We start from the raw sequence: 27,722 nt of genomic DNA on the forward strand, positions 1-27,722 counted from the left end.
TCCCTTTCACTAGCTTTGTTCCTAGTAATGCTTCCTAAAGCCCCCTTGACTTCACACTCCAAGATGTCTGGCTCTAGGTGAGGGACCACACATGGTTATCCACATTGTGGTTATCCCAGTCATTAACATCTTTTTTGTATACTTCTTCTCTGTATTCTTGCTATTTCTTAATTTTTCTGCTTCTGTTAGATCCTTACCATTTCTGTCCTTTATCGAGCCCATCCTTAAATGAAATGTCCCCTTGCTATCTCTAATTTTCTTGAAGAGATCTCTAGCCTTTCCCATTTTGTTTTCCTCTATTTCTTTGCATTGTTCACTTAGAAGGCATTCTTATCCTTGTTATTCTCTGGAACTCTACATTCAGTTGGGTGTATCTTTCCCTTTCTCCCTTGCTTTTCACTTTTCTTCTCTTTTCTCAGCTATTTGAAAAGCCTCCTCAGACAACCACTTTCCCTTCTCACATTTCTTTTTCTTTGGGATGGTTTTGATCAGCACCTCCTATACAATGTTATGAACCTCTGTTCATAGTTCTCCAGGCACTTGGTCTGCCAGATCTGATTCCTCCACTGTATAACCATAAGGGATTTGAATGAGGTCATACCTAAATGGTCTAGTGGTTTTCCCTACTTTCTCCAATTTAAGTCTGAATTTTGCAATAAGGAGCTCATGATCTGAGCCATAGTTAGCTCCAGGTCTTGTTTTTTGCTGACTGTATAGAGCTTCTCCATCTTTGGCTGCAAAGAATATAATCAATCTGATTTTGATACAGACCATCTGGTGATGTTCTTGGTTGTTGGGAGAGGGTGTTTGCTATGACTGGTATGTTCTCTGGACAAAACTCTGTTAGCCTTTGCTCTGCTTCATTTTGTACTCCAAGGCCAAACTTGCCTGTTACTCCAGATATCCCGACTTCCTAGTTTTGCATTCAAGTCCCCTATGATGAAAAGGACATCTTTTCTTGGTGTTAGTTCTAGAAGGTCTTGTAGGTCTTCACAGAACCATTCAGCTTTAGCTTCTTCGGCATTAGTGCCTGGGGCACAGACTTGAATTACTGTGATATTGAATGGCTTGCCGAGGAAATGATTCATTCTCACCTCTTACACTAGTTGGTGAGAATGTAAATTGGTGCAGTCACTATGGAAAACAGTATAGAGGTTCCTTAAAAAACTAAAAACAGAGGTGCCATATGATCCAGCAGGAGGGGCATATGTCAGGAGAAAACTACAACTGGAAAAGATCCATGCACCCGTGTTCGTCACAGCACTATTCAGAGCGGCCGAGAGAGGGAAGCATCCTACATGTCCGCCAACAGATGGCTGGACGAAGGAGGTGTGGCATATACACACAGTGGAATACTAGTCATAAAAAAGAGTGAAATAATGCCAATTGCAGCAACATGGATGGACCCAGAAATTATCATACTACGTGAAGTAAGTCAGGTAAAGAAAGACAAATACCATATGATACTACTTATACGTGGAATCTAAATTATGATATAAAGGAACTTATTTACAAAACAGAAACAAACTTACATACATGGAAAAGAACTTATGGTTACCAAAGGGGAAAGAAGGTGGGGGAAGAATAAATTAGGAGTTTGGGATTAGCAGATACAAACTACTACATAGAAAAGAGATAAACAACAAGGTCCTACTTAAGCACAGGGAACTATATACATTCAATATCTTATAATAAACCATAATAGAAAAGAATGTGAAAAGTAATAATGTGTGTGTGCGTATGTATGTATGTATAAAAAACTGATCACTTTGCTGTATACCAGAAACTAACACAACATTTTAAATCAACTACATACTTCAATTAAAAAAAACGAAATGTCTTATAAGGACATGCAAATTAAACTTAGGTGTACATTTAATCTTTTGTGAAAAAAATAGAATTACACAAAATAGGACTATCTGCAAATTTGGGCCATTTTATCTAACCCAATCTTAGTCTAAACCTGTATAACAAGTTACCCTGAAATCTAGGGAAATAAGTATTAATATCCTAAACTTTAAAATACAGATCATGGACTTTCCTGATGGCTCAGATGGTAAGGAATCTGCCTGCAAAGTGGGAGACCCAGGTTCGATACCTGGGTCGGGAAGATCCCCTGGAGAAGGGAATGGCAACCCACTCCAGTATTCTTGCCTGGGGAATTCCATGGACAGAGGAGCCTGGGGGGCTACAGTCCATGGGGTCACAAAGAGTTGGATACAATTGAGAGACTAACCTTTTCACTTTCTCATATAATATAGTAACTACCAGAGACTAAATGACTTATTGGCCAAAAACCACCTCTAAACTGATATCTTTGCATACACACACATTTAAATTTTTAAATTCATAGTATTAATATTTTAACTACTGTAAACTTGAATAATAAAGTGTAATTTTAAAGCTGTATGTTATTTACATCAGTAAGAAAATTAGTTCTCATTCAGCATACTACCATATGTCTCAAACAATGGTGAAAAGCTACTTCTGTTTCTTATATTAGAGTTCAGAAAAGAAACTAAAATATACTTAGTATTGTGAAGTCCTATAGCATAGAGAAATGGTCCTCAAATTTAGCATCCATAAGGTTAACAGAGGCTCATCAAAACCAATTACTGGGCCCCCTTCCTACAATTCGGATTTAGTTGACCTGAGGTGAGGCTAGATCATTTTTAGCAAGTTCTCAAGTGGGTCTGATGATGCTGGTCCTGGGAACACACCTAGGCTCCTCTGTTAATTCCCAGCCTGTCACTTACTATCTTTGGACCTAGTTTAAGAGTTCACTCCTCAATTTCCTCATGTCCAAAGACAGACAGTTGTCAGAGAATTAAACAAATAATATATTTAAACTGCCAAGCACACGGTCCTCACTGAAATGATAAGGACATATACAGGCTGAATAAATAATAACCTATTTAAAAGCACACAATACAGGGTTCCAGTGGCAATTAAGATAAAGTAAAAACACTCCACTCTGTCCCTTCTACTGAATATACCTGTCAAATCTAAACAAAATGTCTGGAACAGTTATTGAACGGTAGCAGGTAGCTTGGGCAAGACCAGGATTCAAAGTACCATTGACCAGAGGTGGGTTTCTTTCCCTCTTGTATCCTATCACTCACCTAGACTGGGAAAAACCTGGAAGTGGGCAGTAATGCAGACTGTGTTTCACATGGCACCCTTTAGTTCAAGGTTTGGGCAGGAATGGCAGGGGGCCCCCAGGTACTTTAAAGTATGAGCAAGAGAAATCTTCCTCTCTTAATCCCAGAAGCTGTGGTTTCAACAGGGTGGGGCAAACCCCTCTCCTAACCCTTCCTCCCCTGCAACTTGGTCCAGGCATGTGGGCACAATCACAGGAAGTAAGCACAGTAGACAGCGTTCAGGGAGATTCCAGGGAAGCAGAAAGGGTAGGGGAAATAGTTGAGTGGGAGGAATTCAGAAAAGCAACCCCATAAGGTTGATTATGAACACCTGGGGTCACTCCAGAGCTGAACATAGCATTGAATTGATCCTAAATAACAAACCAAAAAGGTTGAGAATTGAACAAAGACACAAAGTCACCTATCTCAAACTGGCCAATAGGCAGGGTACACACAGGACAGATCCAAACAGCAGAGCACTACAGACTTTGAAAACCAAACTGATACTAAAATCTCAACCCACAGAAAGCTAGCTGCAACTCACAGCCTAAACCGACAGGGTCCATAGCCTGCTAAAACACAAAAATGAACATTCTCCACTGAATTTAAGCAAGACCCAGAGTCTCATAATATTTCAGGATGCAATTCAAAATTACTTGGCATATGAAGAACCAGGAAAATCTCAACTTGCTTGGTACAATAAAGAGGCATCAACACTGAAACAACATAGTTGTTGGAATTATCTGACAAACTTGAAAGCAGCTGTTATAAAAATGCTCCAAGAAGGGCAAACACCTTTGAAATAAACAGGTCTCTAAATATTTCCAGTAGTCTCTGGTTCTTTGCCAGGAGAAACACAAGGGTTTTATTCCTGAGTTTAAATTCCACAATTATAAGTGTAAATTTATCACCAAGTCTTTGGAACATCAATTTACAAATTATGACAAAATTTAAACATGTTCATAACACTTAACATACTAATTCTAGTTCTGCAAAGCCATTTCACTGAATAGTGGGGTTTTGCTTTTTTTTTTTTTTAGAATTTGTATTAGTGTAAAACAAAAAATAATCTTCACACTACACCTCAACAGGGAAAGATTATGTGAACTATTTTGTGGGTATTAAAAACAATGCCTACCTAGAATTCTACTTCTAAAAGTTTACAGATATACAAGTGAGTATGTGTGTGCATGAATATACATATATAAACATCCATGTTGGTTTGCACAGAAAAAAAAGTAAAAACAATTTATATGACCATTAATAGTAACATCCATACAACGAAATTTTAAAATTCCATATACTTCCACATATATCTATTTTACAACAAGCATGTACTGTTACATAAATTAACTAATATAAACTAAGTTATATTAAACTAACACTTTAAAAGACTAAAAGAAAAAGTCTCAGCAAAGAAACCTAACCAAATGTAAATTTTAGATTTAAAAAATACAACAACTGAAATAATTCACTGGATGGGCTGAATAAGCAAAATGGAGGTGACAAAAGAAAGTCAGTGAACTTGCAGATAGGCTGATAGAAATTATCAGGTCTGAACAACAAGGAGGAAAAAAAACATAAACAAAGCCTTCAGAACCTCTGGGATACTAAAAGGTCTAACTAAGGTATCACTAGAATTGTAAAAGGAGCATGAAAGAGTGCACTTCAGAAAAGTACTTGAGAAAATAATGGCTGAAAACTTTCCAAACTTGATAACAGACACAATGTACATACAGATTTGAGAAGCACAAAGAACCCAAACACAATAAACCCTTAAGAAATCTGTGCCCAGACACATAACAGTAAAACTGATAAAAACTAAAAGCAAAGAAAAAATCTGAAAGTAGACAGAATAAAAGTGATTAATTGCTTATGGGGAAGAACAATTTTGAATGGATGTGAATTTCTCAGCAGGAAACATTAAGTTCTGAAAGAAAAGGCATATTTTTTAAAAGACTGAAAGGAAAAAACTGTCAATGCAGAATTTCTATATCCAGTAAAAATATCCTTCAGGTGACGGGAAAAGCCAAAAAAAATCATTACCAGCAAATCAGCTTTGAAAGAATTACTGAATGGCACAAGGGATATTATGCCAAGGGAAAAATGGAACATTAGTAATAAAAAAGAATTAATAACCATATGGGTAAATACAATAAACTATGTTTTCTCTTCTTGAATTCTTTAAAATGTTTAGTGGTTAAAAGTAAAAGCTGTAGCATTGTCTGATGGAGTTTTCTAGGTATGTAGACATAATATATGACAATACAACAAACATAATATATGACAATACAACTCTTATCTTGTTACAAAAATAGACAGTAACAAGGCTTCTACACCCCACTTAAGTGGGAAAACATTTATCCTTAGAAGACTATAAGAATTTAGATATATTATAATCCCTAGAGCAAACACACACACCCACACCAAGACTAGAATGAGATATAATAAAAAAAAATAATAAACTTAAATGAAACACTAAAAGCTGTTTTAGCTTCTGCCAAAAAGAAGGCAGAAAGGGGGGAAAAAACAAAAAAGAACAGAAAGGAAACAATAAAATGGTAGCACTAAATCCAAATATATAATTATATTAATTGTAAAGCATCTAAACACATCAATTAAAAGACGAAGACTAGGAAATGGATTTTAAAAACAGGATCCACTTATATGCTACCTACAAGAAATTTATTTCAAAAACTTATAAGTAGGTTACAAGTAAAAGGATGGGGAAAGATGTATCACAGAAATATTAATCATGAGAAGGCTGGAATGGCTGTATTAATCTCAAAGTAAACTTCAAAGCAAACTATAAGGCATAAAAAATGGCATTATAAAATGATAAAAGGGTCAATTCACCAAGAAGATTATAATACTCCTACATAAGTATGCACGTAGTAGAGCTTTAAATTACATAAAGTGAAATCTGACAAAACTGGAAGAAAAAATAAAGAAATCTCTAACTACAGTTGGAGACCTCAACACTCTTATCTCAGTGATCTATATGATTAGTAGATAAAAAATCAACAAGGATATAGAATACCATCAACCAACTGCATCTGACATTTATAGAACACTCCACCCAATAGGAGCAGTGTACTTTCTCTTCAAGTACACTCAGAATGTTCATCAAGGCAGACTTTATCCTTGGTCAGAAAATAAATCTTAACAAACTTAAAACAACTAAAGTAACACAAAATATGTTCTCTGCCCATAATGAACTTAAGCTGGAAATCAATAACAGAAAGGTAACAGGAAAATCTCTAAAAACTGGAAATTTAAATGGTGCACTTACAAATAATCCATAGGTCAGAGACAAAATCTCAGCAAAAGCCAGAAAATATTTTTACTTCAAAGAAAATTAAAACACATCAGAATTTGTACAATGCAGTTAAACAAAGCTCAAGGGACAATTTATAGCATTAAATGCTTATATTAGCAAAGAAGAAAATTCTCAAATCTTAAGTGTCTACCTTAGTTAGGGGAAAAAAAGATCAAAATAAACCCAAATCAAGTAGAAGGAAGGACACGCTTACAGCTAACATACTTAACAATGAAAGTATGTTGAATATAGCTCCTATCTGCAGACAACTTGATTGTCTACATAGAAATCTCAGAGAATCTACACAAAACCTCCTGGATAATAAGTAAAATTATAAAAAGTCATAAAATATAAGGAAAACACACAAAAAAATCAATCACATATATACCAGCAATGAACAAGTGGAAACTAAAATTTTAAAACGCCACTACAATATCTTGCCAAAATTTTAAATACGGAGGTATAAATCTAATAGAACAGGTACAATATTTGTATGCCAAAAACTACATTGTTATTAAATCAAAGGTCTAAATGGAAAATTCCTATTACATTCATGAATTCAAAGTGCAACATGGTATAGGTGTCAATTTTTCTCATTTAATCTGTAGGTTAAACACAGTTCTGATCAAACTACCACCCTCCAGAATATTTTTTTGTATATATAGACAAACTTACTCTAAAAACAACAGCAAAGGAGCTAAAAAAGCCAAACAATTTTTAGCTACAGTAGTAAAGAGGGTATGGCATTGGGTTAAAGAACAGACACATAAATCAATTGACTAGAGCTGAGAAACGGATCCACATGAATACAGCCCATATGATTTTGGACAAAGGTGTTTGCAAAGGCAATTTCTTCTTTTTTTTAAATTTATTTATTTTTTAATTGAACAATAATTGCTTTACAGAATTTTGTTGTTTTCTGTCAAACATCAACATGAATCAGCCACAAGTGTCTCCTCACTCTTGAACCTCCTTCCCATTTCCCTCCCCATCCCACCCCTCTAGGTTGATAGAGTCCCTGTTTGACTTCCCTGAGACAGACAGCAAAATATCTATTTTACACATGGTAATGTAAGTTTCCACGTTACTCTCTCCATACATCTCACCCTCTCCCCCCCTCTACCCCTGTCCATAAGTCTGTTCTCTATGTCCATTTTTCCACTGCTGCCTTGCAAATAAATTCATCAGTACCATCTTTCTACATCCCATATATATGTGTTAGTATATGATATTAACCTTTCTCTTTCTGACTTATTTCACTCTGTAATAATAGGCTTGGGTCATCTATCTCATTAGAACTGACTAAAATGTGTTCCTTTTTATGGCCAAGCTGCGCGGCACTGGAGTGGCGAGCAGCCCAGAGGAGATACCCTACGTCCAAGGTCAGTAGCGGCAGCCTTGAGGAGATACCCCACGTCCAAGGTGAGAAGCAGTGGCTGCACTGTGCTGGAGCAGCTGTGAAGAGACACTCCATGTCCAAGGTAAGAGAAACCCCAGTAAGATGGTAAGCGCTGCGAGAGGGCATCAGAGGGCAGAGAGACTGAAACCACAATCACAGACAACTAACCGATCTGATCACACGGACCACAGCCTTGTCTAACTCAATGAAACTAAGCCATGCCATGTAGGGCCACCCAAGACGGACGGGTCTTGGTGGAAAGTTCTGCAAAATGTGGTCCACTGGAGAAGGGAATGGCAAACCACTTCAGTATTCCTGCCTTGAGAACCCCATAAACAGTATGAAAAGGCAAAAAGATAGGACACTGAAAGATGAACTCCGGAGGTTGGTAGGTGTCGAATATGCTACTGGAGATGAGTGGAGAAATAACTCCAGAAAGAATGAAGAGACAGAGCCAAAGCAAAAACAACACCCAGTTGTGGATGTGACTGGTGATAGAAGCAAGGTTTGATGCTGTAAAGAGCAATACTGCATAGGAACCTAGAATGTTAGGTCCATGAATCAAAGCAAATTGGAAGTGGTCAAACAGGAGATGGTAAGAGTGAACCTTGACATTTTATAGGAATCAGCAAACTAAAATGGACTGGAATGGGTGAATTTAACTCAGATGACCATTATATTTACTACTGTGGGCAAGAATCCCTTAGAAGAAATGGAGTAGTCATCACCGTCAACAAGAGTCAGAAATGCAGTACTTGGATGCAATCTCAAAAACGACAGAATGATCTCTGTTCGTTTCCAAGGCAAACCATTCAATATCACGGTAATCCAAGTCTATGCCCCGACCAGTAATGCTGAAGAAGCTGAAGTTGAACAGTTCTATGAAGACCTACAAGACCTTTTAGAACTAACACCCAAAAGAGATGTCCTTTTCATTATAGGGGACTGGAACGCAAAAGTAGGAAGTCAAGAAACACCTGGAGTAACAGGCAAATTTGGCCTTGGAGTACAGAATGAAGCAGGGCAAAGGCTAATAGAGTTTTGCCAAGAGAATGCACTGGTCATAGCAAACACCCTCTTCCAAAAACACATGAGAAGACTACACATGGACATCAGCAGATGGCCAACACTGAAATCAGGTTGATTATATTCTTTGCAGCCAAAGATGGAGAAGCTCTATACAGTCAGCAAAAACAAGATTGGAAGCTGACTGTGGCTCAGATCATGAAACTCCTTATTGCCAAATTCAGACTTAAATTGAAGAAAGTGGAGAAAACCACTAGACCATTCAGGTATGACCTAAATCAAATCCCTTACGATTATGCAGTGGAAGTGAGAAATAGATTTAAGGGACTAGATCTGATAGACAGAGTGCCTGATGAACTATGGACGGAGGTTTGTGACACTGTACACGAGACAGGGATCAAGACCATCCCCAAGAAAAAAGAAACGCAAAAAGGCAAAATGGCTGTCTGAGGAGGCCTTACAAATAGCTGAGAAAAGAAGAGAAGCAAAAAGCAAAGAAGAAAAGGAAAGATAAATCCATTTGAATGCAGAGTTCCAAAGAACAGCAAGGAGAGATAAGAGAGCCTTCCTCAGTGATAAGTGCAAAGAAATAGAGGAAAACAATAGAATGGGAAAGACTAGAGATCTCTTCAAGAAAATGAGAGATACCAAGGGAACATTTCATGCAAAGATGGGCTTGATAAAGGACAGAAATGGTATGGACCTAACAGAAGCAGAAGATATTAAGAAGAGGTGGCAAGAATACACAGAAGAACTGTACAAAAAAGATCTTCATGACCCAGATAATCACGATGGTGAGATCACTCATCTAGAGCCAGACATCCTGGAATGTGAAGTCAAGTGGGCCTTAGGAAGCATCACTACAAACAAAGCTAGTGGAGGTGATGGAATTCCATTTGAGCTATTTCGAATCCTAAAAGATGATGCTGTGAAAGTGCTGCACTCAATATGCCAGCACATTTGGAAAACTCAGCAGTGGCCACAGGACTGGAAAAGGTCAGCTTCACTCCAATCCCAAAGAAAGGCAATGCCAAAGAATGCTCAAACTAGTGCACAATTGCACTTACCTCACACGCTAGTGAAGTAATGCTCAAAATTCTCTAAGCCAGGCTTCAGCAGTACATGAACTGTGAACTTCCAGATGTTCAAGCTGGTTTTAGAAAAGGCAGAGGAACCAGAGATCAAATTGCCAACATCTGCTGGATCATCGAAAAAGCAAGCGAGTTCCAGAAAAACATCTATTTCTGCTTTATTGACTATGCCAAAGCCTTTGACTGTGTGGATCACAACAAACTGGAAAATTCTGAAAGAGATGGGAATACCAGACCACCTGACCTGTCTCTTGAGAAATCTGTACGAAGGTCAGGAAGCAACAGTTAGAACTGGACATGGAACAACAGACTGGTTCCAAATAGAAAAAGGAGTACGTCAAGGCTGTATATATTGTCACCCTGCTTATTTAACTTATATGCAGAGTACATCATGAGAAATGCTGGGCTGGAGGAAGTACAAGCTGGAATCAAGATTGCCGGGAGAAATATCAATAACCTCAGCTATGCAGATGACACCACCCTTATGGCAGAAAGTGAAGAAGAACTAAAGAGCCTCTTGATGAAAGTGAAAGAGGAGAGTGAAAAAGTTGGCTTAAAGCTCAACGTTCAGAAAACTAAGATCATGGCATCTGGTCCCATCACTTCATGGGAAATAGATGGGGAAACAGTGTCAGACTTTATTTTTTGGGGCTCCAAAATCACTGCTGATGGTGATTGAAGCCATGAAATTAAAAGACGCTTACTCCTTGGAAGGAAGGTTATGACCAACCTAGATAGCATATTTAAAAGTAGAGACATTACTTTGCCAACAAAGGTCCGTCTAGTCAAGGCTATGGGTTTTCCAGTGGTCATGTATGCATGTGAGAGTTGGACGGTGAAGAAAGCTGAGCGCCGAAGAATTGATGCTTTTGAACTGTGGTGTTGGAGAAGACTCGTGAGAGTCCCTTGGACTGCAAAGAGATTAGTCCCGGGTGTTCATTGGAAGGGCTGATGTTGAAGCTGAAACTCCAATACTTTGGCCACCTCATGCGAAGAGCTGACTCATTTGAAAAGACCCTGATGCTGGGAAGGATTGGGGACAGGAGGACAAGGGGACGACAGAGGATGAGATGGCTGGATGGCATCACTGACTCGATGGCCATGGGTTTGGGTGGACTCTGGGAGTTGGTGATGGACAGGGAGGCCTGGCGTGCTGCGATTCATGGGGTCGCAAAGAGTCGGACACGACTGAGCGACTGAAATGAACTGAACTGAACTGAATTGAGATGGGGAAAGTGGCTGACTTTATTTTTGGGGGGTTCCAAAATCACTGCAGATCGTGACTGCAGCCATGAAATTAAAAGACACTTAGTCCTTGGAAGGAAAGTTATGACCAACCTAGACAGCATATTAAAAAGCAGAGACATTACTTTGTCAACAAAGGTCCGTCTTGTCAAGGCTATGGTTTTTACAGTAGTCATGTATGGATGTGACAGTTAGACTATAAAGAAAGCTGAGCGCAGAAGAATTGATGCTTTTGAACTGTGGTGTTGGAGAAGACTCTTGAGAGTCCCTTGGACTGCAAGGAGATCCAACCAGTCCATCCTAAAGGAGATCAGTCCTGAGTGTTCACTGGAAGGACTGATTTTGAACCTGAAACTCCAATACTTTGGCCACCTGATGTGAAGAGCTGACTCATTTGAAAAGACCCTGGTGCTGGGAAAGGTTGAAGGCAGGAGGAGAAGGGGATGACAGAGGATGAGATGGTTGGATGGCATCACTGACTCAATGGAGATGAGTTTGAGTAGACTCCGGGAGTTGCTGATGGACAGGGAGGTCTGGCATGCTGTGTGGTCCATGGGGTTGTGAAGAGTCGGACATGACTGAGCGACTGAACTGAACTGAACTGAATATTCCATTGGGTATATGTACCATACTTCTTTATCCATTCATCTGTCGATGGGCATCTAGGTTGCTTCCATGTTCTAGCTATTGTAAATAGTGCTGCAATGAACACTGGGGTACATGTGTCTTTTTCAGTTTTGGTTTTCTCAGGGTATATGCCTAAGAATGGGATTGCTGGGTCATCTGGTGGCTTTACTCCTAGTTTTTAAAGGAATCTCCATACAGTCTTCCATAGTAGCTGTATCAATTTACATTCCCACCAACAGTGCAAGAGGGTTCCCTTTTCTCCACATCCTCTCCAGCATTTATTGTTTGTAGACTTTTTGATGATGGCCATTCTGACCAGTGTGAGGTGATATCTCATTGTAGTAATGATTAGCATTTCTCTAATAACAAGCAATGTTGAGCATTTTTTCATGTGTCTGTTAGCCATCTGTATGTCTTCTTTGGAGGAATGTCTGCTTAGGTCTTTTTCCCACTTTTTGACTGGGTTGTTTGTTTTTCTGGCAGTGAGTTATATGAGCTGCTTGTGTATTTTGGAAATTAATCCTTTGTCAGTTGTTTCATTTGCTATTACTTTCTCCCATTCTGAGAAGAAAAAGAAATAAAAGGAATCCAGATCAGAAAAGCAGAAGTAAAGCTCTCTCTGTTTGCAGATGACATGATACTATACATGGAAAACCCTAAAGATACTATCAGAAAATTACTAGAGCTAATCAGTGAATTTAGCACAGTCTCAGAATACAAAATCCCTACACAGAAATCACTTGCATTCCTACATACTAACAATGAAAAATCAGAAAGAGAAATTAAGGAATCAATCCCATTCACCACAGAAACAAAAAGAATAAAATATCTCGGAATAAACCTACCTAAGGAGACAAAAGAACTGTATACAGAAAATTATAAGACACTGGTGAAAGAAATCAAACACGACATAAACAGATGGAGAGATATTCCACGTTCCTGGGGAGGAGGAATCAATATTTTGAAAATGACTATACTAACAAATGCAATCTGCAGATTCTATGCAATCCCTATCAAATTACCAATGACATTTTTAACAGAACTAGAACAAAAAATTTCACAATTCATACGGAAACACAAAAGATCCCGAATAGCCAAAGCAGTCTTGAGAAAAAAGAATGGAGCTGGATGAATCAAACTTCCTGACTTCAGATTATACCTACAAAGCTACAGTCATCAAGGCAATATGGTACTGGCACAAAAACAGAAATACAGACCAATGGAACAAGATAGAAAGCCCAGAAATAAACTCACGTACCTATGGGTACCTTATTTTTGACAAAGGAGGCAAGAATATACAATGGGGCAAAGAAAGCCTCTTCAGTGAGTAGTGCTGGGCAAACTGGACAGCAACATGTAAAAGAATGAAATCAGAACAGTTTCTAACACCATACACAAAGATAAACTCAAAATGGATCAAAGACCTAAATGTAAGACCAGAAACTATAAAACTCTTAAAGGAAAACATAGGCAGAACACTCAATGACATAAATCAAAAGCAAGATCCTCTATGACCCACCTCCTAGAGTAATTGAGATAAAAACAAAAGTAAACAAGTGGGCCCTGCTGCTGCTGCTAAGTCACTTCAGTTGCATCCAACTCTGTGTGACCCCATAGACGGTAGCCCACCAGGCTCCCCCGTCCCTGGGATTCTCCAGGCAAGAACACTGGAGTGGGTTGCCATTTCCTTCTCCAATGTATGAGAGTGAAAAGTGAAAGTGAAGTCACTCAGTCGTGCCTGACCCTTAGTGACCCCATGGACTGCAGCCCACCAGGCTCCTCTATCCATGGGATTTTCCAGGCAAGAGTACTGGAGTGCGTTGCCATTGCCTTCTCCGCGAGTGGGCCCTAGTTAAACTTGAAAGTTTTGCACGGCAAAGGAAACTATAAGCAAAGGCAATTTAAGGACAAACTTTTCCAAAAACAGTGTTGTAACAACGGGACATCCATCGGCAAAAATATAACCTAAGTCTCATATCTTATAGAAATTAACTAAAACTGGATTACAGATCTTAATGTAAAATACAAAGATAAAAAACTTTTAGAATCTGCAGGATAAAACTGTTATGACATGGAGTTAGACAAAGAATTTTTACACACAACACCAAAAGCATGATCCATAAAAGAAAAAAATTATAAATTAGACTTCAATTTAAAACTTTTGCTTTGTGAAAGACAAAGAAAATTAAAAGCAAGCTATAACTGGGAGAAAATATTTACAAATGGCATATTTGACAGAGGATTTGTATTCTAAATATGTAAAGAACTCTCAAAACTCAGTAGTAAGAAAACACAGTTCAGTTCAGTTCAGTCGCTCAGTCGTGTCCGACTCTTTGCGACCCCATGAATTGCAGCACGCCAGGCCTCTCTGTCCATCACCAGCTCCCGGAGTCTACCCAAACCCATGTCCATCGAGTCGGTGATGCCATCCAACCGTCTCATCCTCTGTCGTCCCCTTCTCCTCCCGCCCCCAATCCTACCCAGCATTAGGGTCTTTTCCAATGAGTCAACCCTTCACATGAAGTGCCCAAAGTACTGGAGTTTCAGCTTCAACATCAGACCTTCCAATGAACACCCAGGATTGATCTCTTTTAGGATGGATTGATTGGATCTCCTTGCAGTCCAAGGGACTCTCAAGAGTCTTCTCCAACACCACACTTCAAAAGCATCAATTCTTCGGTGCTCAGCTTTCTTCACCGTCTAACTCTCACATCCATACAAGACCACTGGAAAAACCATAGCCTTGACTAGACGGACTTTTGTTGGCAAAGTAATGTCTCTGCTTTTAAATATGCTATCTAGGTTGGCCATAACCTTCCTTCCAAGAAAACACAGACCCCAGTTAAAAATTGGGTAAAAGACTTGAACAAAAAGTTCACCAAAGAGCTAGACGGAGGGCAACTGACTACACTAAAAGATATACAGTAATTTTAGCCATTAGGTAAGTCCAAATTAAAGACATAATGATATTATAACAGCTAAAATTGTTTTTAAAGAGTGACAATGCCAAATGCTGGAGAAGATGCATAGCAACTACAATTCACATACATTATAAGTAGGAAGGCAAAATAGGACAGCAATTCTGAAAAAGTGTGGCAGCTCCTTATCAAGTTATTAATAAATATACACTTACTATATGACCCAGCAATCCCATTCCTTGTATCTATCTTAGAGAAATGAGTATCTGTGCTCACACAAAAACCTGTACATAAATGTTTATAATAGCTCTATTCATAATCACTCCAAACTAGAAATATCCCAAATGTTTTTCAACAGGTGAACAGATAATCAAACTTCAGTTTGATTAAAATAAAATGGAATGAATTAATGATACACGCAATAGCTTGGATGAATTTCAAAAGCATTATTGTCAGTGAAAGAAACCAGTCTCAAAAGATTACATCCTGTATGATTCCATTTATATGACATTAGTGAATTATCAGGAGAAGGAAATGGCAACCCACTCCAGTACTCTTGCCTGGAAAATCCCATGGACGGAGGAGTCTGGTAGGCTGCAGTCCATGGGGTCGTGAAGAGTCCGACATGACTGAGCGACTTCACTTTCACTTTTCACTCTTATGCATTAGAGAAGGAAATGGCAACCCACTCCAGTGTTCTTGCCTGGGGAATCCCAGGGACAGAGAAGCCTGGTGGGCTGCTGTCTATGGGGTCGCACAGGGTCGGACGCGACTGAAGTGACTTAGCAGCAGCAGCAGTGAATTATCAGGGGCTAAGCGGGGATAGCCAGGGGTTTGGGATGTGACACAAAGGGACAGCATGAGAGAGTTCTAGGGGGTGATGGAACTGTTGAGTATCCTGATTGTGGTGGTGGGTACATGGATGTATATACAAGTTAAAATTTATACAACCATAAACCCTCATTTTCTTGGGCTCCAAAATCAATGTAGACAATGACAGCCATGAAATTAAAAGGCCCTTTCTCCTTAGAAGAAAAGTTAAGACAAACCTAGAGAGTGTATTAAAAAGCAGAGACATCCCTCTGCCGAAAAAGTCCGTATAGTCAAAGCTATGGTTTTTCCAGTAGTCATGAATGGATGTGAGAGGGACCATAAAGGAGGCTGAGCCCTGAAGAATTGATGCTTTTGAACTGTGGTGCTGGAGAAGACTATGGCAAGTCCCCTGGACAGCAAAGAGATCACACCAGTCAATCCTAAAGGAAATCAACACTGAATAGTCATTGGAAGGACTGACGCTGAAGCTCCAATACTCTGGCCACCTGATGTGAAGAGCCAACTCATTGGAAAAGACCCTGATGCTGGGAAAAACTGACACCAAGAGGAGAAAGAGACAACAGAGGATGAGATGGTTTGACGGCATCACTGACTCAATGGACATGAGTTTGAGCAAACTCGGGGAGACACTGAACGACAGGGAAGCCTGGTGTGCTTCAGTTCATGCGGCTGCAAAGAGTCAGACCTGACTTAGCGACTGAACAATACCCTCCCCACCAAAAAAGTCTATTATACTGTAGGTTAATCAAGACTTTTTTCAAAGCTTTTAAAAATATATAGTTTCAGCTATCGTAGAACTTCCTTTTCTAGTTAGTCATGAATTAAGGCTCAAAATAAATGTTTTCAGCATGTGAAAACCAATGAAATGGGAGGACAAAGACAGTTGACAGGAGACTTAAATTTTTAAAAATTATACAAAGATATGGCAGATATACAAAGATATAAATTCTAAACTCAGAAATTCAAATTCTATCCCTCAACTAACCATAGAGGCTGTTAATACTTAGCAACAACTAAAGACAAATATTTAACATCACCATGTAAAAAAGATAATTTGAGACAAAACAAATAGAGCATACATTAAGTCAAAAGAAAGATTCCACATTCATACTAGATATTCATTTGGTCCTTGAAATAAAAATGACATTGTTTATTATTAGTATCGTATGTCCCTTGTTTTTCCTAATAGCAATTATAGATTTACAGTGGTTTATCCAAATTTTTCTCAACTGATTCAGCTTGATACAAAAAAAAACACTTTTAAGAATGCTGACATGATGAATAAAGATAAGGTGACAATACATAAAAACAGGAAGTAGAATGGTGTTTGCCAGGGGCTTGGGGAGGGGGTAGGAGAAACAGGGAGATAAAAGAGTACAGACTTTCATTTATCAGATGAATAATTTCTGTATGGCATGGTGACTGTGGTTAATATTACTGTATTATATACTTGAAATCTGCAAAAAGTGTAGATCTTGAATGTTTTCATTTCCTCCTGCAAAAGAGGGTAACTATGTGAGGCAATGGAAATGTAAATTAGCTTGATTGCAATAATCATTTCACAATGTATATGTGTATCAAATTACCACGCTGTATTCTTTAAATATATAGCCACTCCAGTATTCATGGGCTTCCCTGGTGGCTCAGTTGGTAAAGAATCTGCCTGCCATGTGGGAGACCTGGGTTCGATCCCTGGGTTGGAAAGATCCCCTGGAGGAGGGCATGGCAACCCACTCCAGTATTCTTGCCTGGAGAATCCCAATGGACAAAGGAGCCTGGTGGACTATAGTCCATGGGTTGCAAAGAATCGGACACAACTGAGCTACTAAGTGCGCATGCGCACACATACACTTTAACTATATACAAATTTTACTCATCAATTAGACCTCAATAAAGCTGGGAGGAAAAAAACAAAAAACTGCTGACTGAGACCACATACTAAGACTGTCATAACTGTACCACACTTGTACCATCCTAAGGAGCCATGAAATAATTTTTTTTTTCTTCTCAAGAAATAAAGCCAGAGTAAATCAATCTACTAAAACACACACAGGATTATAATTCGAGACAGCTATTCTCTATAATGATATATATGTGATGGGTGCCATAAAATTAGACCTTAGGTTATGATTGTAAAAAACAAAAACACAAACAGATGACCACAAGTCATTTATTCAAATAAGTAACCAACCTCACCACCTGCAACTTTTCCTAGTTCTTAAAGCATTACAGTTATATGTGACAGTACTCAATTTTTTCCAAATGATAACAGCACTTTTGTAACTCTTTTCAATCTTAACTCTTCCAAGGATACAAGCTTTAAGTAGCAAATGCAGATCTTTCTCGAGTTGAAAGTATGTTAAAATGTAAAGTTTGGTGTAATCAAAAAATTGATAACATATTTACTCATTGATCAACAATTTACTGAATGCTTGAAGTATTCCAAGCCCTAAGGGTCACAGAAAAGAGATCAAAATGGCACAGATCCTCAAGGATTTAGCTGAGGATACAATACACACCTGTGAGATAATAAAACACCAGAACTGTAAGTAAGAAAGTACTATGTAGAACAATTAAAGAGTAACATCTAAACAGATTTCAAAACACTCTTTAACAAGTCTCCTATATAAATCAAATGGTAATTCAGAAGAGAAAAAAAAAAAATCATCTGATGTAGAGAGGATGGGGGTATGGCAAAAAGAAGAGTGTGCTGGAGTCCAGAGGCTTGTCTCAGCCCTGCCATTAAAACTCTGGGGTTAAGTCCCAGCTGTTCCACAGTGCCCAGGGAGTAGACATGGTTGGTACCTGACACAAAAAGGACATTTGTTCATTCACTGTGATTTGCATTTGGCTAAGCAAGAAGGAGGGGCAAGCAGGGGCTCCTTCTAGAAGGAACCTACTTAGGATGTCTGCTACTCAGGCAGACACCGCAAGCTCCCTGCTTGCATTGAATAACACCTTCTCACAACCACGTGAAAGAAAGGATGCTGACACCTAAAGGAAGGAGCTAGCTGCTCCCCTTGTCTCCTCTAGAGTACAAACTCATCAAGGGCTGCACTGTCCTGGACCCAGCTTCACCAGCACCTCACAGTCCCAGAGACCCACTATGACGCATCAGCTTAGTCTGACTTAGTTTCAGGTTGGTTCTCGGGGTCTCAGTAAGCTCATCTGAAGGAAAGGGAATGGGATCAAGTCCTTTACAACATTATAATCTACAAATGTAATAAATTAGAAATATTAACTAGAGAGTATGAACCTAAGTTGTCAGCAACAAGTAAAAACAGTTTATTAAATCTATTACCTGGACTTGTTTGTTTTATAAGAAATACCAAGCTGTTTAGAAATGTCAAATTAGAAAAGAAAACACTATTGAAGTCCTTAAAAGAATGATTCTTACCTTAGTCTCAAAATATTAAAATGGGGACTTCCCTGATGGCTCAGTGGTAAAGAATCCACCTGCTAATGAAGAAGACATGGGTTCAATCTCTGATCCAGGAAAATCTCACATGCTACGGAGCAACTAAGCCCTTGAGTCACAACTATAGAGCCTGTGTTCTAAAGCCCAGGAGCCACAACTATTGAGCCCATACGCCTTCACCCACTGAAGCCCATGTGCCCTAGAGCCTGTGCTCCACAACAAGAGAAGCCACTGCAATGAGAAGTCTGCATACCACAACCGGAGAGTAGCCCCTGCTCTCTGCAACTAGAGAAAGCCCATGCAGCAACAAAGACTCAGCATAGCCAAAAATAAATAAATAAAATAAAATTTTTTAAAAATATGAAAACGGTTAGATCTCATAGTAAAACATAACTTATGCAAAGATTCATCACAGTTCTTCAATAGGTTGAGTTAACTTTATCACTCAGAACAATATTCTTAGAAATCAAATAGTGTTAGTACCTCAACACCACCTAGAGTTCCTATCAATGCCTGCAGGGAGCAAGAAATGATAAGAGTGCCTGTCTTAACTCCCAGACCTCAAATCTAGAAGTCAAAGACAACAAATCATCTGAACAATTACTGAATGGCAACTCTCTAGTAGGCACTGCAGTACATGGATTACCTTATTTAGTTCTCACAACAAGTCTAGGAAGTAGCTAGTTATTATCACAATTTTAATGATGAGACAGCTGAGACTGCGGAGATTAAAAAATTTGCCTACAGCTATAGAGTCTTTCACAAAGTCTAAAAATAAGGTAATCAAAGAAGAATGTACTGCTTTGAGCCTTCAGGAAAACACAGTCTGATTAGCTGGACCCTAACTGTTCACATTCCATTGGCAGATGTAGCCCTACAGTGAAGATATGAGCTATCAAACTATTATGGCTTGATACTATTAAGAAATAATTTGCTTGTTTCCCATAGGAATCTTCAGTAACTTTGCGTAGCATGAAATCAGTTCCCCTGACCAAAATAAGTTTCTGGATCTGCAACTGCTAAGGAATAGACACCAGACTGTCCAAGTTAAGGTCATTCTCTGAAGTCTGATATAAATGGTACCTCCCTGGAAGACATGTTTAGTTCTTTATTCATTAACCACAACATTCCTTTGTCTCTTCTTTGGTATATTAACTTTCTCCACTGGATTTCTAGCATGTTCTATATATAGCAAAAAATGTGAAGCTGAGTCACTGGAGTGAGTTCCTAAAGAACACCAGGTCCATACCCTTTAAGATGCCAGGGACTGAGACAGCGAATGTAGTCTTTTATTGAGAAAAGTAAAGACTGCGACTTCTTTTTTATATCAGAAGGGTATCCACATCTGCAAGCAGGTGCATAGTAACAGGTGGCTGAGAAAGCAAGACAAAAACTTAAAAAAAAAAGCTCTAAAAAAAGGGGAAAGAAAGTGATATTAATCTCTTCAAGTGTACAAAGCAGTGCTTGATTGAAATCCACAATTTTAAACTATGAAACATGGGAGACTGCCTTAAAATAGAAAAAGTTAGGATATATATATTATACATATAATGTAAGAATAAATAAATGTTTCACTATATCTATACTGATAAAGCTCAAGTTAAAGTATCTGCAAAAGTAGAGAAGAGGCATGATTAAGATGAGAAAAACTACAATCACTTAAATCCTTCTGCCCTTATCCTCCCATTGATTTTATCAGAATTTTTAAAATTAAGTTTTTTGTATGAGTGAACATAGCACATGCTTCTTGTAGAAAAATGTGAAAAACATTAAATAAGAGATAATTAGAAAATAACCTATAACTTAACTGCTTAAAGTTAGGATGCTTTTATATTCTTTTACATAAATATTTCCTTTATAAGAAACTCAAAAGTATCATCTTAGTTTTTTCATTTACTATATTTTCAATATTTTCTTAAACATCTTAGAGTTCATGATTTTTGTCACCTGCAATTTTTCCTTTTTAGTATATTAAACACAAATTTAAACGTAATTTACAATGGTTTTATGGTATTTGGTTATGTGGCTGTAGCATAATTTAATCATTTAAGAGGCTTCTAATTTTTAAACTTTATAAATAGCATGGAAATGAATAACGCACACATTCATATATACATATACATCCCATACTTCCTTAGAATCAATTGCTAGAAATGGAATTGGGGGCAAAGGATATATATTGCCAAACTGCCATTGTAATGGACTGAATGTTTGTGTCTCCCCAAAATTCATATATTGAAATCTAATACCCAATGTGATAGTATTTGGAAGTGGAGCCTTTGGGAGGTAGCTAGATCACAAGGATGGAGCCCTCAAGAATGGGATTAGTGCCTTATAAGCAGCAGTCAAAGAGCTAGTTAGCTCTGGTTCTTCCATGTGAAGATACAGGAAGTCTGCAGTCTGCAACTCTGAAAAGGGCATCACCAGAACTCAGCCATGCTAGCACCCAATCCTGAGCTTCAAGACTTCAAAACGGTAAGAAATAAACTCTGTTGTTTATAAGTCACCTGTTGTTTATAATACCATAAGTTTATAGTATTTGTTATAGAAGCTTGGGCTAATATAGCCATTTAGAAACTTGTATCAATTTATGCTCCTAACAACAGCAAGTATTTGCCAACACTTGATTTTTTTTTTTTTAATATGAGAGACCTATTGAAGCATGCTGACTATGATGTAATGATTCCAACCTCTTGGGCTTCTTCCCATAATCTTATTTCATAACCTTAGAGAAAAATCTTTTAGGAAGTATCTCTTGTAGTAAATAAATATTTAGCTGTGGCTGAGCCATTCTTCCACTGTTGATTCTGCTTAATAAATTTACCCTTGTTAATTACAGTGCTTTTAATTAAAAATAGTATGAATTGCATAAATCTACCTTAAAAAATTATTTTTCTATGTGAATATTTGCAATAAGAGATCTGAAATGATAAAGGTAACCATGGTAACCTCATTTTGGAATATTAAGCTTTCTTCCTTTCTTTTGAACTTTCTTCTTTATAGCTCTCAGTATGGCTTGAAAATTAAAATATGATGATATGCTGTACCAAAAGTTACAAAGGTTTTTAGGGAATTCCCTGGTAGTCCAGTGGTGAGAACTCTGCACTTTCACTGCTGAGGGCCTGAGTTTGATCCCTGGTCAGAGTACTAAGATTCCACAAGCCACAGAACAAAAAAAGTTTTTAAAAAGAAGAAAAATTAAAATGAAATTTTCCATTTCCAGTTATGATGGAGTAACTGATACAGGGCTAGACTTCCTGCTGTGAAAAACCATCAAACTGGGCAATACATACTAAGTATTATTTTCAGATGTTGGACAACAGGCAGCATCAGACTGCGATTCTTCAGAGGAGGGAAACAAAGACTCATGAACACCCTGGTTTTCTGCATGTACCTGGGAAGGGAAACCTCCAAAGAACACAGAGATCTCACTAAGCTGAAAAAAACAGAACTTCATGTTTGAGGCTACTGAAGTCACTGGAATTTAAAAAAAATACAAGAAAGAAGGGAGTTGTGAGAAAACATTTCAAAAACCTGTCAAGAGATCTCCTAATTCTTTGCCAAGACTAAGCTGAATATGCACAAGGCAAGACTCCATGAGGCCAAAGAACAAAATCTGGGGAAAGAACAGCTATGGAGCATGAGCTGAACAACTACCTGGGAGACATTCAAATTCCTGGCAGCTGGAGAGGAGGGACCTCAATGAATATTACATGCATTTGGTAGAGATCTCAGAAAGGCCATGCTTGGTATTAGGGCTGAGCTAGTCCTAGAGTAAATAAAATCGCTGAAAACCAAAGATAAAGAGAAAATCTTTAAAGCAGCCAGAGGAGGGGAAAAAGACATATTACATCAAGCGAACAATGGTAAGACTGACCACTAACTTATCAGAAACAACTTAAGAGAGTAATGAAATGATGGTGTTAAAATGCTACAAGAAAAAAAAAAAAAAGCTGCCAACTTAAAATTCTACATCCAGCATAAATATCCTTCAAAAGTGAAGGCAAAAGGGACCAACAAAGTCCAGAATTGTCCACCTGACACAAACAAGTAGACAACTAGACAAAACATAAATCAATTATTTTCAGACACTAGGTAACAGGCAGTATGGAAACATGACCTCTGAAAGAGGGGAAACAAATGAGGTCAACCCAGAGATTGCCCTAGTTTTCTGTTTGGAACAACAACAAAAGGAGGGGGAACCCAAACAGAGTCAACAGTCTTACCGAGTTAAGGTCACAGAGCTCAGAATTTGTGGAGTCTGACATGGGTAGGATTTTCAGGGCATATGATCATAAAGCTAGAAACTAAACAGAAACCCTCAACAATCTACAGAAGAGGCCTCTTGAGTTTCTGGCTAAATACCAATCTGCATATGTGTGTTATGTAAATCTATGAGACTCTCAGAGGAAAACTTCTAAGAAAAAAACAAATATTAGGGAGCTCTAACAACTCCCAGAGTTCACACAGGGCCAGGATCATTCCGTTTCTACCAGCCAGGATGAATAAACCTTGATGAACACATACGGCAATGAAGTGAGACACAAGAAGGAACATGCCTCAGTAATGGGCCCAAACTAGCCCTAAACTAATAGCTATTCTAGAACCACACAAAACCAAAACCCAAAAAACCCCGAAAACAAAATTTAAAAGATCAAGCTGATCCACAAAGTAACTGCCTGCCAGAATTAAACTTACTACTCAAAAAAGAAAAAAAGAAAAAAACAAATATTCAACACCATAATCCCATAAGAAATTACCAAATGTATGAAAAAATAAGAAATGGTCATCTATAATCCGGATCCAGGAGTGGCAGGGATAAAGAGAATTTTAATAAAAGGACTTCAAAATAGCTATTAGAAAAGAGTTCAAAGGCTTAAAGGAAAACACAGACATAATAAAAAGAAAAACCTTAACAGAAAAGTGGAAATTATTTTTAAAAGATCAATGGTAATTCTAGAATTATATTAAAAAAAGTATATCTGACAGAAGAATTTAACTGGATGGGTATAACAGTATGTTAGACAAAGGAGAATTTTAAAAATTTGTGCCCTTGAAGACTGGTTAACATAAACTTTTTACAATGAAAAGAAGAAAAACAGATTGGAAGAAAAATGAAAAGAGCTTCAGTGATCCTGTGAATTAATATTAAGTGGCTAAATGAATATATGTAGGACTGCAGTCTTAGGAGAAAAGAAATACTTGCGAACTTAAAAATCTGAAGTTAGATGGCTAAAAATTTTACAACCATGGTGAAAACAATATACCCACAGATCTAAAAGTTCAATAAACTGCAAGAATAAACATAAAACCACACCAAGGAACATCATAATAAAGTTTCTGAAAACCAGCAATAAAGAGAAAAATCATAAAACCAGCCAAACGGAAAACACACACTACATATAGGGAAAGAAACATAAATATCACCAAAGAATTTCTATCAGAAATTATGCAAATGAGAGGATAGGAAAATAACATCTTTAAGGTACTAAAAGAGGGGAAAATCCTAAAAGCCTAGGATTCTGTAACTATTAATATTAACAATAACTTCCAAAACTGAAGGCAAAATGAGAGAAAGCAAGAGGAGAGAGGGAAAGAGAGAATGTTGCACTAAAGGAAATGTAACAAAGTTTTTCAAACGAAAGGAATATGATACTAGATACAAACTTGAATCCACATAAAGAAATGATTAAAGTAAGAGAAATATGAAAGACATTTTTCTTACCTGTAATGTTCTAAAAGGTACAACTGCCTAACAAAAGCAAAAAAACCAGCAACAGGGTTAAAGCACACATATCAAAATGTATGACAAAAATGCACAAAAGATGGGAAGGAGAAGTTGGAAGTGTAATATTATGTATGATTTTTACTTATGAAGTAGCATGATATTATTTGATGGCAGACTATTAATTAAGTATAAGGGCTACCACTAAAAAATTTTAAGAAAAATGTTATAATTCAATAGAAAAAATAAAACAGAACCTTAAAAAATAACCCATCCAAACGAAGACAAGGACATCAAGGAAGAAAAGAATGAATAGTAAACAAATAGTAACATGATACATTTTAATCCAACCTTATCAATAATTACATTCAGTGTATACAGTCTAAGGTAGTTGTTGGTAATTTTTCTCTATGAAGAACCAGAAAATATGTTATGCTTTGGTTTCTGTCCCAACTACTTAACCTTGCCACCTACAGCACACCAGCAACCACAAGCAGTGGGTAAATGAATGAGTATGATTATGTCCCAATTAAACTTTATTTACATAAACAGGTGGTAGAGTTTGATCTGACAGCCAAGCTTTACCAACTCCTGGTCTAAATATACCAAATTAAAAGAGATATTATCAGACTGGATTTAAAAAGTTAGATGCAACTACACACTGTTTACAAGAAACCTACTTTGAATATAATGATACAGATAGGTTAAAAGCTTTTAAAAGGATGGAAGAAAATATACCATGCAACAATGGTAAATATACCATTAATCAAAAGAACACAGAAACTTCACAACAAGGGAAATTACCAGGAATAAAAAACGACATTTCATGATGACATGGAGCCCAATTCATTAACAAGGCTTAACAATCCTAACTATGTATGCACCTAAGAGTGCTGTAACGATGCTTGAAACATGAAACAAAATCTGATAGAACTGAAAAGAGAAGTAGAGAAATCCAAAATTGTAGGTGAAAACCTCAGCTCTGCTCTCAGTAACTGATAGAACAAGCAGGCAAAAAATTTGTAAAAATATAAGAAGATTACAAAGACCAATCTAACCTAATTGACATTTAGAGAACATTCCACACAGCAATAGGAGAATACACATTCTTCTCAAATACACATTGAACATTCACCAAGATATACTATCTGTTGGGCCATAAAATAATAAAAAAGCCTAAGTTGCCTGGAATTATTAGGTTTGTTCTATCATCACAATGGCATTAAATGAAAACACAGTAACAAAATAGCTGAAAAATTCCAAATATTGGGAAATTATTTGACAAAACTCTTTGAAACAACCCATGGGTCAAAGAAAAATTATAAGAGAAATTAGGAACTATTTTGAATGTAATGGTAATGAAAATTTATAGCTTTAAATGTTGATCACTTTTCAAAAAATTAAAAATCAATGATTTAAATTTTCACTTTAAAAGCTAGAAAATGTCGAGCAAATTAAAACCAAAGTATAGAGGAAGTAAGGAATTAGTAAAAGATAAAAAAACATAAATCATGAAATAGAAAACAGATAAATCACAGAGCAAATCAACAAAACCAAAAGTTGATTATTGGAAAGGACTGATAACCTCTAGCTCGAGTAATCAGGAGGGAAAAGAAGAAAATAAATCCAATAACCAGGAATGAAAGAGGGAACACCAGTACATATCTTACATTAAAACAAAATACGGTTTCATAAAATGTGTAATTTATTTTTCAAGCTGATAAATTCGACAAGCTGGATGAAGCAAATTCCTCAAAAGACACAAATTACCAAAACAGAAACCAAAAGAAATAGAAAATCTGAAGTGTCTTAGACCTATCCCTTTAAAAATCAAATCCTTAATTAAGAACCTTTCTACAAAGAAAACTCCCAAGTCCAGATGGCTTCACTGGTGAGGTCTATTAAACACTTAAGGAAGAACATCAATCGTACCCAAATTCTTCCCTAAAAAAAAGGAAGCGGGAACACTGCTGGTAGGAGTGCAAATTGCGAAACCCACCTTGAAAATTGTTCTGTTAGTTTCTCATGTTAAACACACCTATCCCATACACCTAGCAATTCCACTTCTAGGTATTCACCCAAAAGTAAGGAATACATGTGTCACAGAAAGCCTGTATGGGTATGTTCAAAGCAGCTTTCCTCATAACAGCCGAAAACTGCAACAACCCTTTCTTCCATAATAATAAACCACAGTATATCCATACAATGAAACACTAGTCAGCTAACTGAAAGGAATTAAACACTATTACATGTATCACACTGTTACATGTATCAGGATGAATCTATATTTCAAACAAGAGCTTTATATAATTTTTATGCCCAGGAAAGTTTGAGAACTACCGGTATAGAAGTACATAATACAAAGACAAAAAATAAGGAATTTGGATGTTATATAAATTAATCACTGCCATATACATCATAATTACACCATAACCTATATATAACAGTTGTCATCTTCCATAATTGCTTAATTGCTATTTAAATTATTCAACTTTCTACTTATGTACTTTAAGGAGTACTAACTCCAAATTTTAGTTTTCAGTCATTTAACACTAATTCCTCATGAACCACATCCCAAACTATGCATTTTAGATAAAGAATCCTGTTCACCAGTTCCTTTGCTTTCTTAAAGTTCTACCTTTTTGGTACATACTGTTTTCCCTAGTTCTTTAATAGTGTTATTCTTACTTTTCGCTGCACAGCCTTGTCTTGCTACCTCCTTTAAAACTGAACCAAAAACTCATCTTTTCCACTAAGTACTAAACCACCTCAGATTCTTTCCAAATTCCCTCTGCACTTGAAGACCTAGCTCCTAATAGATGTATTTATTTTACTGAATTTGGACAGCTCTTCTTAATGACTCACCAACTCCATCCCCTGGATTAGAGAGTAGAACCTTGGGGGAGAACTGAAAAGATTATAGTCCTCTTCAAGGCTCTTTCTCTTGTGCTGTTTTTACTTTTCCCTCTTAAGAGTGCCA

The 27,722-nt window shown here is 37.4% G+C and overlaps 1 protein-coding gene and 1 long non-coding RNA gene across 8 annotated transcripts in view; one reads left to right on the forward strand and one right to left on the reverse strand.

The window, feature by feature from the left end:
* LOC145546107 (uncharacterized) overlaps nt 1–21,492 on the forward strand; it is a 102,398-nt gene extending 80,906 nt beyond the window's left edge. Inside the window, exons 5-6 of one of the 2 annotated variants that reach the window (XR_014082515.1) lie at nt 7,790–7,940; nt 21,279–21,492. This is a non-coding gene — a long non-coding RNA (uncharacterized LOC145546107). Of the gene's footprint in view, nt 1–7,789; nt 9,389–21,278 lie in introns of those variants that run through there. The other variant, XR_014082514.1, reaches the window with a different exon arrangement.
* The window catches only part of SOCS5 (suppressor of cytokine signaling 5), a 65,529-nt gene that overhangs the window by 27,563 nt on the left and 10,244 nt on the right, over nt 1–27,722 (reverse strand). For 2 of the 6 annotated variants that reach the window (XM_081592015.1, XM_081592014.1), the window contains exon 2: nt 18,997–19,058. The exons of the other annotated variants lie outside the window; for them this stretch is intronic. The gene's annotated coding sequence lies outside the window, so the exon portion shown is untranslated. The remainder of the gene's footprint in view (nt 1–18,996; nt 19,059–27,722) is intronic. 6 annotated transcript variants of the gene reach the window in all.

The sequence above is a fragment of the Giraffa tippelskirchi genome, chromosome 4 (assembly GCF_054371585.1).
Source record: "Giraffa tippelskirchi isolate mGirTip1 chromosome 4, T2T-mGirTip1v1.2.pri, whole genome shotgun sequence".
Classification (NCBI taxonomy): Eukaryota; Metazoa; Chordata; class Mammalia; order Artiodactyla; family Giraffidae; genus Giraffa; species Giraffa tippelskirchi.